At 39.0% G+C, this 14,083-nt stretch overlaps 1 protein-coding gene across 3 annotated transcripts in view; it reads right to left on the reverse strand.

Annotated features, from left to right (window-relative positions):
• Positions 1-3,011: 3,011 nt before the first annotated feature.
• The window catches only part of LOC109916317 (class I histocompatibility antigen, F10 alpha chain-like), a 32,602-nt gene continuing 21,530 nt past the window's right edge, over positions 3,012-14,083 (reverse strand). For all 3 annotated transcript variants that reach the window (XM_048616899.1, XM_048616898.1, XM_048616900.1), the window contains exons 8-9: positions 6,281-6,327; positions 3,012-3,701 (exon numbers count right to left, since the gene is read on the reverse strand). The gene's annotated coding sequence lies outside the window, so the exon portion shown is untranslated. The remainder of the gene's footprint in view (positions 3,702-6,280; positions 6,328-14,083) is intronic.

A 14,083-nucleotide genomic window follows, 5' to 3' on the forward strand; every position in this document is an offset into this window, starting at 1 on the left:
TGAACCTTTTTGGGGTGGAGGGGGCAGGGTGAAATGGCATCAGGAATGCCAATGTCAGACACAAGATCCCACTAAGTGACAGAAACAGTTTATTCAGGGGACGAAATTTGGTATGGGAACCTCAGGAGTGGCCCTGCATGGGTAAGAGGCATGGTCGATGTGAAGTCAGGTCCAGGGATGCATAAAGTTCAGGTATGTGTGACGGTCCTGAACAAGCATGTCGACCACATGAAAGCTGCAAACTCGCAAGTGGTGCAGGAACAATGTGCCCAGCTCTCTGACTGCTTTTTCAAATGTCCCAGAACCCGTGGGTTCTTTCTCTCCATTAAGCATTGAAGATATCTGTTATCTGACTGGACACAGTGGATGTCACCATCTCAACGCCTTTGTCATCTGAAGAGGAGAATGAATTTCTTACGAGATGCTCCAGCTGCAAGAGGTGAGTTAATATGCATTCCCACCATCCATATCGGAGGCAGAGTTAGAGGAATCTGACCCAGTGCAAAAACACCCCAGAGAAGGGGAGGATGCAGTGATTGCAATGAGGTCAACCAGGTGGATCTCACAGAATATGATTCTCTTACTGGGGCTATTAATCTGATCCAATCATGGAGCCCTGGCTGACAGATATTAACTGAGTGTCAGAGAATCTGTTCACAGAGAGCTGGCTCTGAGGGAGCTAGATCCATGTCAATGGCTCTCCATATGTATATGAAGGGTGACTTTGTGATGGGATACTGCAGTCTGTGGAGTTATTTAGTGTCCCTTCATTCTTGTCTGAATATATCATGAACGGGGCCACTAGTAATCTTTAAAGAATCTTGTTTCTCTTTCTGAAAATAATCATTCTTTTTATAGAATTTTAAGTTCTGCTATGTACTGCTTGCGTGTATGGGGGAGGGTCCAAGTGATATGGGAGCTGGATTATTACCTGAAAAGTGAGCAAGTGTACAGAGGGAAGGTGGGAGAATAGCATTAGGACATGGTCTTTTGAAGTCCTGGGCTGACATGACAGACTCAATAGTCTCCCTTCTATGATGTAACAGTTCTGTGATTCTGAGATATCAGTATTTTACTCCTTGCACCCAGAGCGTTTGCATTCCTCTTAAATATTTTCTTATAAGTGACGCTGAAGTCTTTTCACCTTAAGTTATTGGTTTCAATGAAACAAATCAGTTCTACATGTATAGAACTTGACCAAGCCATTTTGTAGCCTAAGAAGTTGCTTTTCTGTGGGTATTGTCCACATAGTCTTTATTTGTGAAAGTAAAACAATTTTGAATGCTTTGTAAAAACCAAAAGAACTACTTAACACTTTAGGTATCAATAATTTCTTCTTACTTCACCTAACTTAACAGCAACTTTAATTCCATTTAATTTCACTTTAACTTAATATGTACTTAACTCTTATAGAATTAAATTACAAATTAGTTTGACTTGAAACAGATGTCGCCTCAATTCAAACGAAGCAGTCAACTTTTGCTCTTGGCATGGATCTTGCCTCGTGGTGCTTTGTTGCTAAAGATAACTTCAGGGCACACATGTGGTGAATGTGGGTCTCGAGTGTTGGTAAGGAAAAAGTTCTGCGCTGTAACTTCATTGCAAATTTCACTCGAAATGATCTAGTGTGCCAGGTTTTGCAACATCACAAGCTTACCAATATTCTGTTCACTTCAGCAATTTCTTATTCAGATATTGCTTAACCAAGCTTTGCCAATCAATAGGAATAGGAATCTCTAGGAATTTAATCTGTCCCTTTAACTTGTGTGTTTTGCAACTGCAAAGCTGCCTTTTCTTTACTGACAGCATCAAGTTTCTATTTGAGCTCTGCATTTTCTGATCTCAACTCACTTATCTCAGCATTGCTCTGCTGTAACACACACTTCACATGCTAAGTTTGTGCGAAAAGTCAAATTCCCATCAGCCGTTTTCTTACAGACTTCTTGACCGAGTCTAACAGATAACCTGGTTTGCTGGGACTTGAAATATCACAAGCTTCTCAATACTCTGTCCACTTCGGAAATTTCTTATTCAAGTGTTTCTTAACCAAGCTCCCATTCACATTTATTGTCTGCCATGATTTCAAAGCTAAGTTCCAATGCCAAATTCAACAGCACAAAAATTTAAATGTTATGATTAAATCTAAAAATCCTTGCTTCTACACACACTCTCAAATCCTGGCTCTCATGTGGGGCAGTTGCCCTATTTCTCAGGCTCAGGCTGGATTTCTGAAAATAAAAGACTGGTAGGTTCTACTTCGGGGCAACTTAAAGTCACCCCTTATCAAAGCCCATCCAGAGGCATCAAATATTGTGGAAAAATTGGCACAAGTTACCTTTAGGCTCAGCTACTTAAGAATTCACCCAAATAAATACTGAAACAATGATTTAAAAATTGTATTACATGTAGCAACCAAAATTAGACCCCCTCAGATAAACAAGTTCAGCCTCACAACTCAACTTGTTTATTAACTGATTGACAGTTGAATTTAGCTACAATTCCAACCAACACAGCCTGTCTCTGGGTATGTCTAGGTTTTGAAGCAAGCTCAGTGTTGCTTTCTAAAATGCTGCTAATGAAGGGTTTTGGCATTGGATACTTATACAGAGTTTTGTCCTTCAGTACATGATGTGCTATAACTAACAGTTGCCCTTGCAGCATAAAACAGCTATTTATCAAGCAGTCGTTAACAGTGTTGTTCATGTAGCTTCAACGCCACCTACTCCCATAAGTGGCTAATTGTTTTCAATTCCGGTATAACTTTGCCCTTATCCTTTAAGAACTTATTCCAGACAGTTATTACTGCTTCCTTCTGTGTTTAATAGTTTATCTTTGTTGATTCTTTCAATCCATAACTAGCTACTGAGTTCTGAAGTTTATAATATCACAACCCTGTAACACTGTATTTACCTTGGTGTTGCTTCTCTATGAATCAGTTGCACATCTATAAATATACTGACCTATCATTATATCTATACTTGAGAGTATACATTGCTCTGTCCATTAGTGAGTGTGAGCATGTGTGTACATTTATTTATCCAACATTTTCTGCATGTGTGTACACATCCATCTCTATCCATCAATTTACATGTGTGAAATGCAAACATACTGGAGTCATATTAAAAATTAAAATGACATTCAACTGAGCTTCCTCAGAGCAGGAATGAAGATCAGATGATTAAAAAAGAGAACCCTGACACAAAGTCAAAGCCAATCAAAAAAAAACTGAGCTTCCAGTTGCAGATGTTCTTGTCACGAGTTAGGGCGAGAATAGTCTGGTCAGCTCACGTGGTTCGAGTATCTGAACAAATGGTCTTTCTGGAGCATTTTGGGGTCAACTAAAAAAGTGTTGTGAAGTCTGTTTAAAAGTATCTCTGAAACAAAGCAAGCTGTACCTCGGTATTTGGAAATGCATTGTTCAAGATTCGAAATTATGAGAGCAAAAATCAGCTCTGAAGAGATGTCCAATTGTGAAGCTGTTCACATTGCAAAGCAACATTTGCATTGAGCAGCAGCAGCAAAGTCTGGTTTGAAACATCAGGATCCCAAATTGCAGGAACTGGAATCCCTTGTTCAATCAATGGAAGCACAATCCCAGGTAATGATCAAACCAGAGATCTAACCATGGAGTAGCAGATGGGTTGGAAGATCAACACGTCACTTACTGAGTCATGAAGGAGCTAGAACAGCGACATCAGAAGCTGAGAAAAAAAAAAGAAAAAACGGTGAGGTATTCAATATCAACCATGGGGCCCAGGATTTATTCACTTCCCAGCATTAACTAACCAGATTCAAAAATGATGATTATGAAGAGAATACAGACTAGAAAAAAAAAAGGAGGGGCCAGTCCAAATTGGTACAGCCCCAAATCGGTACAGCCCCAAATCAGTGACTCCAAAGCTTGAGAAGTCAGGTATTGAAGTGAGGAAATAGACATTGCATCCATTGTATTCAATAGAACTGCCTGATATTCTCTGGAATTGAGAAGAATGTAGGGTAATCCCATTGACAGGTAAACAAATCTGAAGATTTGAGAGATGACATGAGTTGCATCTTGGCTACAGAGTCGAGAACTAGGGTACAAGTTCATCCAGTTAGAACGGAGCTGAGGAGAAACTTCTTCACTGAAGATTATTAACCATTGGAGCGTTTGCACCCACGGCACTCACTCATGGAGTACATGAAAGATGGGGATTGGTACATGCTGAATCGTAACAACAGCAGATAGAAGACAGTCAGCTCAACTCTATGTCGATTCTTTGTGAAGCAATCCAGTCAGTTTCACTTGCCATTCTTTAACCTCATAACCTTGCAATCCCATTTATTTCCAGTGCATATCCAATTTTAATTGGAAATTGCTGCTTATTTCTGCTTCCATCTCTTCAGTAAGGAGCGAGTTGATAGTTATTACACTCACTGTGCAAAAAAAAAGGGTCTTCTCAATTCCCTTCTTTCTCGTAGCCAAAATCATAAACTTGCGGCCCCACCTTCCACCTAGAAGCATAGAGGGATTCTATGTGGAAGCAGGCCATTTGGCCCATCGAATCCACAACACCCTTCTGAATAGCATCCCACCCAGGCCCACCCTCCCTCCCTCCCTCCCTATCCCGTACCACAGCATTTCCCATAGCTAATCAACCTAGCGTGCACATTCCTGGACCATGCACCTAGCTGCACGTGTTTCCACTGTGGGAGGAAACAGGAGCACCCAGAGAAAACCTCCGCAGACACAGGGAGAACATGCAAACTCCACACAGACAGACATCCAAAGCTGGAATAGAATCTGGGTCCCCAGTGCTGCAAGGCGGCAGTGCTAACCACTGAGCTACTGTACTACCCTGCTCCTTGTACTAACCAGTGATGAGCTCCTTGTCCTTCTATACCGTACATAATCCTATCATAATCTTGTGCACCTCTGTTAAAGCTCCCCTCAGTCTCCACTGTTCCAAAGAGGAAATAGCCCACCTTCTCAAATTTAAACTTGCTGATAAAGTCTTTCATCCCTAGAACCATTCTTGCAAATCTCCTCTGCAATCTCAAAGACCCTGAGTTCCTTTGTGGATGGTGATCTGGAAGCAATATTACAGTTGTGGCATATGAATTGGAGCAGGGGTAGACCACTCTGCCCATTGTGGCTGCTCCGCCACTCAATAAGATAGTGACTGATCCAACTGCAACCACAAATTCATATTCCTGCCTACCAATCAAAACATTTCACTCTCTCATTAAGTGAGAGAGAATCTACCTACCTGCATACCTCTGCCTTAAAAATATTCACAGACTCAACTTCAAATTCAAGGATTCTATTATGAGTACCTGAGAGTTCCAAAGGCTTATAATCCGCAAAAAGGAAAGAAGAGCCTAATCTGTTTTTAAATGAGTGACCACTAGTTTTCTTTTTACAGAAGACCTCGACTTCTAGATTCTCCCTGGAGAAGAAACATTTGCTCTACATCTACCCTGTCAAGACCTCTCAGGATCTTATGTTTCAATCAAGTGAACTAATCACATTTTATAAAAATTTAGTGAGCATAGATTCTCTGCAATATCTATATTTATGACAACCAAGTTTCCACATGCCTTGCTCACCACTCAGTCTTGCATGCTAACGTCAAGAATCAAAATGTATGTGTTTCCAAGTCTGCTATCCCTGCATAGTGCTCAGAATTATGCCATTACATTTACATTTTCTCTTTGTCTCTTCTTCCAATTGTGTCAACTCAGACTTCTCTGCATTACATTCCATTTGCCACTTGTCTAGCCATTAGCGAGTCTATGCCCTATTGCAGTTAGTTCATATAATTCTTATTGCGTTTATCACTTCTCCAAAATTAGCATCGGTGGCAAATTTTTAAATTTCAACTTGCATTACCATATTCAAGTTATTTATATAGGTCGCCAAAAGTGACGGTGGAGTTACTGAGCCTTAAGGAGCAGCACTATCACCCTCAAGTCTGAAAAATAACCATTAAGAATGAGTCAAATGTTTTCTGAACTGAAAATAATTTTCTATCCAAGCTGACACTGGCCTTCCTATTCCATAAGTCTAAATTTTGTTAAACAGCCCTTTATGCAGTACTTTTTCAAGCATTTCTTAAAATTCTTTCCATTCTTTTCCCTTCACGAAATTTATCTGTTTTTTCATCAGAATATTGAATTGAAATGGTCAGTGATTATCTGTGTTTTACTCATCTATGCTGGCTTTCCTTAATGAAGTCAAACCTCAGAAAATCCTTGTCATTTCTTCCCCATTCACACACAATCTTCAAACGAGCTGTACCTTCAGACACTTACTGCAAGCTGTTGTTTAAGTCACCCTTGGCAAATCTGCAGAGACAAAATAAATGTCAGTTAGACCGGGGATAACCCATTATCAGAGAATGAGAACAAAGCAAGTGTGTTGAATGTAGAGTATGAAATAAATGCAGCAGGTCAAGAGATAGAAATAAACTTTTGAAGCCTACAATAACCTTTTTAAAAAAATAGGCTTATGCACTAAGTACACACCATTAGTGATCACCATTTTAAAATATAAGTAACAACCATAACCTGATAATTCATTTTAAATTGTATGTAGTAGGGTTTACTGAATGAACTAACAATACAAAAGATACAACACAACCAGTCAAAACATTTTAGAACCATCAAATTCATTGCCATCAGCATCTGATACACAGGTGATAAAAACTCATTCTGAGTTATTTCGGCTGTGACATCACTGTAATGTCCAGCAACAGGAATTTCATGTGCTACTCACAATACGTCTCAACAATACCTAGGCAGAAACACTATATGATGAACAACCATCTACTGTTCGTCTTCTGGGCTCAGAGAACTTTTCCACCTTCTCAGCAGAATTCTATATTGAAAACAACAAAACTCTAGATCTCCTTTGGCCTCAGCTTCAGTATGGACTGATTGCACAAAATTGCTCGACTCTGAATCAGTTTATTGAGCCTCAATAAAGACGACTTAAAAAAGTTTCTCAGCTACTTCATTCACCACTCGTGAACTCTCTGCAATGTTTTCATTCAATCTCGTAACTGTAGTTAAAGTTATAATTTGACCTGGACGTTCTTTTATAAGCTCATTTCTTGGACACTTTCCTAAGAAGTTCAATAAGGCCTGAAAATACACGCACACAAATTTCAACATTCTGATTGAAGATGTCACTATGGAAACACTTTGACCTTTGATTCTCAATTCCACCCCCAGCATATTAAAGTTTGAGAAAACATTGCTGGGTCATTCCCAATTGTCTCTTCTTTGGCTGGCTACATGCCTTCCTTTTACTCTCCTACCTTTTATCCTTTTTGGTTTTATGGAGTGGGGGACCATAAGACTCAAAAGTAGAATTAGACCATTTAGCCCATCAAGTCTGCTCCACCATTTGACCACAGCTGATTGGAGAACAGGAAAATGATCTAGATTTGTGGATCACCTCAACTATCAGCTAGCTCACTGCCTGTTTAGCTGTTGCAACATAAATTCCACGTACTGGACTGTTCAATTTATCTGTGTGAATAATTTCCCCGAGAGCTTCAGCTCTTGATTCCTATAGACCAGTGAAAATTGCTTGGATTTACTCTTTCAAATTGATTTTGGGTCTGCCCAATATGTGTCCTCAAGTTTCAAAACTTCTGCATGTATGCTTCAGCAACTTATATCCACCAAGAATAAGCATTTTTAAAAAAAAGTGTCATAATCCACCGAAAACTTTCCCAGAAGGATGCATATGTCTCATGAGCTCTATCTGTCCATATGCTCTGCAAGGTCCATAATCAAATTTACCTCCAGCCACTTCATTGGAGTACTTTTTCCAAACAGTATAAGGAATGCCTCCACATCTTTTTCTGAAATTTTGATAGGAATTGTACAAATTTAAAAAAAAAACAAAAAACAACAACTTTCCCTTCCTGGGTTTTGGGTTATAGCCAATGTATTTTTTTCTCATCAGAATAATCTTTTTCAATAGAAGCAGTTATTGGCAGTCCCTCTCATTTCTTTCGAGGTTTTGCAATTCTAATACAAGCCTCTCTCTCTTTTTCTTTTTCCTCCTGTCTGAAGTCAAAATTCAAGCCTTTTCATTTCCGTTTACCTTTGCATTTCCATTTACCTTTCCACCATTTCCTTGGACCAGGACCTGGTCTTTCTCCCATTTCTATTCCTCCTAAATGCTGTGGTAATATTTCAATCATCTCTGACTTCTTGGCTTTTGCAGGAAATCTCACCTTTCACTCCTTTGCCAATTACCTAAATCTTGTAAATCAGTCAGGAATACCCCATTCATCTTTAAAAAGAGAGACTTTCAGCTACTTCAAAGAACATTTTAATTTTTTAGTAAGAGAAACCCAGTATGTGTCCTTTTGTACTTTACAAATTACTATTACTCAATGTCCAATTTCATGCTCTCTGCATCCAATCCCTACACTGAGGCTCAAACTTTGTTATGACTCAGACATAAGGAGTGCACTGGTAATTAACCTCATCACCTCACAAGCTGTTCAAAAAGTGTAAATGTTTCATTTTTACCAAAATTGTAAGGTTGTTTATTTTTATTTTTGTTATCTACAACTAAATACTGCCCTAGGTTTATTCAGTAAGCTCAATAACAGCTTGTTTAATAAAAATTTAATTATTTAAACAAGTGGCAAAACTGGTTATCAACTCCAGTACTGTGAAGATAAATAATATTCCCTTAATCCCAAACATACATCAACACAGAGAGCACAAGAACTCTGCAGAGATATTATGGGTTTGAAAATAAAGGGAAGAAAGCAGCCACATCACTGTCAGACATGGGTGCAAATTTAGAAGATTCAATGGGTTCAATTATCAGTTCCTTTGATGCCTGTCAATAAGTTCCAGTTGCTGAGAGTCTCAGAATTATGGAAGACACTTGGTGGTCCTGGTATTTATACAGTCGTAGAGCATGAAAACAGACCCTTCATTTCAACCACCACATTTCATCCATAATCCCCAAACTAAATTAGTCCTGCCTGCTAACTCTTGGTCCATATCCCTCTAAACATTTCCTAATCATGTACTTATCCAAATGTCTTTGAAATGTTTTAACTGTACCACCAACTTCTTCTGGAAGTTCATTCCACGTACAAACTACGCTTTGTTAAAAAAAAATGCCCCTTATATCTTCTAAAGCTTTCTCTTCTCATCATGAAAATATGCCCCCAATCTTGAAATCATCCACCCTACAGAAAAATACACCTGCCATTCACTGTGTCTGTACACCTCATGATTTTATAATCCCCTATAGAAGGTGATTGCCAACCTCTTGCGCTCCAGTGAAAAAAGTCCCAGCCTATCCAGCTTCTCCTTATAACTCAAACCCACTCACCATTCCCAGCATCATCCTGGTAATCTCTTCTGAGCCCTTTACAGTTTAGTAATATCCTTCCTGTAACAGGCTGGTCACAGTACTCCAGAAGAGGCCTCACCAATGTCCTGTACAGCCTCAACATGACGTCCCAATTCCTATACTCGAAGGTCTAAGCAATGAAGGCAAGCATGGTAAATGCCTTCTTAACCAGATTGAATTTTGCATCACAGGTAGACAAAGAATTGTGTATCTGAATCCCTAGGTCTCTCCATTCTACAACACTACCCAAGGCCCCATTTTAATTGTAGAAATCCTGCTCCCGTTTGTTCTTCCAAAACGTAATATCTTGCATTTATCCAAATTAAACTCCATCTGCCATTCTTGAGCCTATTGACCCAATTGATCAAGATCTCTTTGTAATCTAAGATAACCTTCTTCACTGTCCACTACACCACCAATTTTGGTGTCACCTGCAAACGTAGTAACCACACCTTCTAAATTATTTACATAAATGACAAACAAAAGTGGACGGAGCACCGATCCCTGTGGAACGCTGCTAGTCACAGGTCTCCAGTCCAAAAAACTACCCTTTAACATCAGTCTGTCTCTTGCCATTAAGAGAATGTTGTATCCAATTGGCAAGCTCACCCTGAATCCCATATGATCTAACTTAACTAATTAATCTACCATAGAGAACCTTGGCGAAGGCTTTATTAAAGTCCAAGTAAACAATGTCTACCACGGTGCCCTCATCATTCTTCTTGGTTACTTCATCAAAAGGAAAATCTCACTCAATTAAGTTTGTGAGTTACAATTTCCCTTGCACAAAACCATGCTGACTATCCCTAGTCATTCCTTGCCTCTCTAAATGCATATAAATCCTATACTTCAGAATCACTTCCAACAACTTATCCACCACCGAAGTCAGACTCACAGGTCTAATTCCTCTCCTTACATCCCTTCTTAAAAAAGCACAACATTAGCCACTCTTCAGTCATCCAACACCTCTTCCATAGTTATAGATGATACAAATATTTCTGCAAGGGGCCCCATAATTTCCTCCTTAACTTCCCACAATGTCCTGGGATACACTCGATAGGTCCCAGAAATTTATGCACTTTTGTATTTCTTCCAGCACTTCCTCTTCTGTAATGTGAACTGTTTTCCAAATATCAATGTTTATTTCTCGGAATTCTGGCCTCTGTTTTTCTCAACAGTAAAAATTGATGCAAAATGTTCACTCAGTACCTCTCCCATCTCCTGAGGTTCAACATAAGATGACCTCTTTCAGCTTTAAGGGGCCCTACTGTCCCTCGAGTTGTTCCCTTGTTCTTAATGAACTTGTAGAATCTCTTGGGATTATCCTTAACTTTATTTGCCAAGGCTAACTCATATCCTCTATTTGCCTTCCTGATCTCCCTCTTGAGAATACACCTTTATACGCCTCTTTATACTCAAGAGCTTCATTAGAAGCCAGTTGTCTATACATATGTGATTCATTTTTATTCTTGACTAGAACCTCAACACCTTTGTTAATCCTTGTTCTCTAATCATACCAGCCTTACATTTCACTCCAACAGGAACAATGATTCTGAACACTCGTAGTCACACTTTTGAAAGCCTCTCACTTATCAAAATATCCCTTTCCCTGCAAACAGTCAACTCCAAACAACTTTTCAAAGCTCTTGTCTCATTCCATTACAATTTGCCCTACTCGAATTAAAAAAAAAAATGGATTTTCATTGAAAGCTCATCCTTTTCCAAAACTATTTTAAAAAATAAATAGAATTATAATTACTAGACTCAAAGTGTTCCCCTATCACTCCAGTCACTTGCCCTGTCTTATTACAGAAGAAAAGGTCAGGTTTTGCTCCTTCTATAGTAGGAACATTCACATATTGATAAAGAAAAATTTCTTTGAACATATTTAACAAATAGGATATCCTTTACTGTCACGTGTACTCCAGTAGAGGAATGGTGCCATCTTCGGTACAAGTACCGGAGGTACAAATCTTGGATACAAAACAAGAATAAGTTAAAAAAGTTAAAAATAAGATAGAAGGAAGATAGGTACAATTCTGCACCATCCAAACCTCTAACACTGTGGTTGCTCCGATCAACGTTTGGAAAGTTAAATCACCGACTATCACAACATTATTATTCTTACATAATCAGAGATATCTCCCCATATTTGCTCCTCAATTTCCCTTTGTGCTATAGGACCCACAACAGTCAATCTAAAGGTGAGAATTCCTTTCTTATTTCTAATGTGAACCTATGATTTTTCACTGGTCAATTTTTCAGAGATATCTTCTCTAGTTACAGCAGTAATGTTTTTCCTTAATCAAAACTCCGTCCTCCTTTACCTCTCTTTCTATCCTTCCTATAGCATCTGAAACCCAGAATATTGAGCTGCCAGGCCTGTCCATCTCTCAGACAAGTTTCTCTAACAGCTATGACATCCAAATCCCATGTTCCCAAACATACCGAGTTCATCAGGCTTACCTGTAAGATCACTCGCCTTGAAATATATACAGTTTAATCCTTCAGAGTAACTTGGTTCTCTGAAATGCTAGTGCCCGTCTTTTCTAATTAACGCGTTCTTTTCAGATTCAAAAGCCCTCCTCATCTATCTTTCTACTTACTTTGCTACTTAGGATCCCTCCACACCCCCTTTCTAATAGATTTCCATCTCCCTTAATAGAATTAGCAAATCTTCCAGTTAGGATATTGGCCCTTTTCCAGTACAGGTGAAACCCATCCTTTTTGAATAGGTCTTTTCTGCCCCAGAATAGATCTCAATGATCCAAGAGCCTGAATCCCTGAACATTACGCCACCTCTGATTTATCTCCTTTATCCTTTCCCTCATTTAAGCTTGGCGTTGCGAGTAAACTAGAGATTACTACTTTCAAGTTCCTGTATTTTTTTAAAAAATCTTCTACCTGACCTCTTATATTCAATCTGTAAAGTATTAACCTTTTTCCTAACTATATCTTTCCTACCAATGTGTACAATAAGTCATCTTTAATTGCATGTTTCAAATGTTTTGGGAGGTCCTTAATCCTGGCACCGGGAAAGCAACCTATCATCCTAGATTCACGTTCGCTGCCACAGAATCTCCTCTGTGCACTTAACAGGACAGTCCCTTATAACAATTACTCTTAAATTTTGTCAAACCCTGCCTGACACAAGGTTCATTTTTAGTGCCCAAGATCTGACTGCCTTTTCTATTTTTCTCTGAGAGACTATCCTTTTCAACAGTACTTAAAATGGATTATCTGTTTGAGAGAGGAGTAGCCACAGGAGACTTCTGAACTACCTCATCTTTCCTGACACAGTCACCTATCTATCTGACTGATCCTGCTGTGTAATCACTTCTCTAAAGCTAATGGCCATCTGAGTCTGTGTCTCTTGTATGCCTTGGATGACATTAACTCTAAAAAAGAAGCAGCTTTCAATAGCACCTTATTTATAAAATAAAATACTGTTCCTTACCCAAAGAATTAATATCAAGCATGCAAAATAAAAATCACTTAGCTGAACAATCAAATTTAAAAAATGACTTGAGGACCAGCAGATGGCTTTCAATCTTCTGATAAAAAAAGCCTCACTCCAGAGCCATGTGTAGGCCTCTGCAAAAGCACCGTAAAGACAGCTCCGTTTAAAAAAAAACTCTCCTCCGCAATTTAAAACAAAATCTCTTTAGCAATGGTACATAAAAAAGTCTCCTTCTGAGCCATTAACACCGTTTGAAAAAAACCATGCGCTTTTTTTTGTTTTCTTTTGCATTTCTGAATATAAAAGAACCAAAAATGAATCAAAATAAAATTCTTATACTACTGAAATGTGGTAACTGTAAGAAACCTGGAAGTAAGCCAGCTATCTCAGGAGCAGATGCAAGATCCACTCTACGCCCAGTCCATGTTACTCAAACTTTATTTCATTTTCATACTATGTCACAGAATGAGAGCTTATTGCTGGTTTTAGTTTTAGGCTTTGCTCTTAGTGACAGAGATAAAAATATTAAGAGCTTTTCCTTGCAAGTCTCTGCAACTACTGTTCACATCCAGGTCTGTGAACAAACACAGTATCTCGGTCCAGATGGTATTATTGCCTAGCAACAGATCAGAACCTCGGCTTTTTGCAAGTCTCTTTGTCCAAAAATTAAGGGCCACAAAAGTCCAATTCTTGTCTTTTAACCACTCTTTGTGGACTTCTCTCCCAAAATTTACTTGCTTATCCAAATAATCCACAGGTAGACAAGGTGGTTAAGGCAGCGTACGGGATATTTGTCTTTATTAGTCAAAGTACCGAATACAAGAGCAAAGAAGTTATAATGGTGCTGACAATGTTATTTAGGTCATGGCTAGAGTATGCATTTCTGGACACCATATTGTAGAAAGGATGCAACTGCAAATCGAAAAAGGTGCAGAGGAGATTCATCAGGATGGTGCTTGGGCTGGAGTGATTCTGCTATGAAGAGACAGTAGATAGGCTGGCATTGTTTTGCTTACAGCAGAGAAGACTGGGAGTGGGGGGGGGGGGGGGGGGGGGGCTGATTAAGGGGTAGAAAATTCTGAGTATCACTGACAGAGTAGATGGGGTGCAAACTTTTCACCAAGAGAAGAGGTCAATAAATGTGGAGCATAGATATGCAGCAGGAGGTTTGAGAGAGGATTTAAAGGAAATATTTTTTCACCATCTTCAATAAGAGAGAAGAGAGAATTTAACAATCGTCGCTGGAC

The sequence above is a fragment of the Rhincodon typus genome, chromosome 35 (genome assembly GCF_021869965.1).
Source record: "Rhincodon typus isolate 14 chromosome 35, sRhiTyp1.1, whole genome shotgun sequence".
NCBI classification, from domain to species: Eukaryota; Metazoa; Chordata; class Chondrichthyes; order Orectolobiformes; family Rhincodontidae; genus Rhincodon; species Rhincodon typus.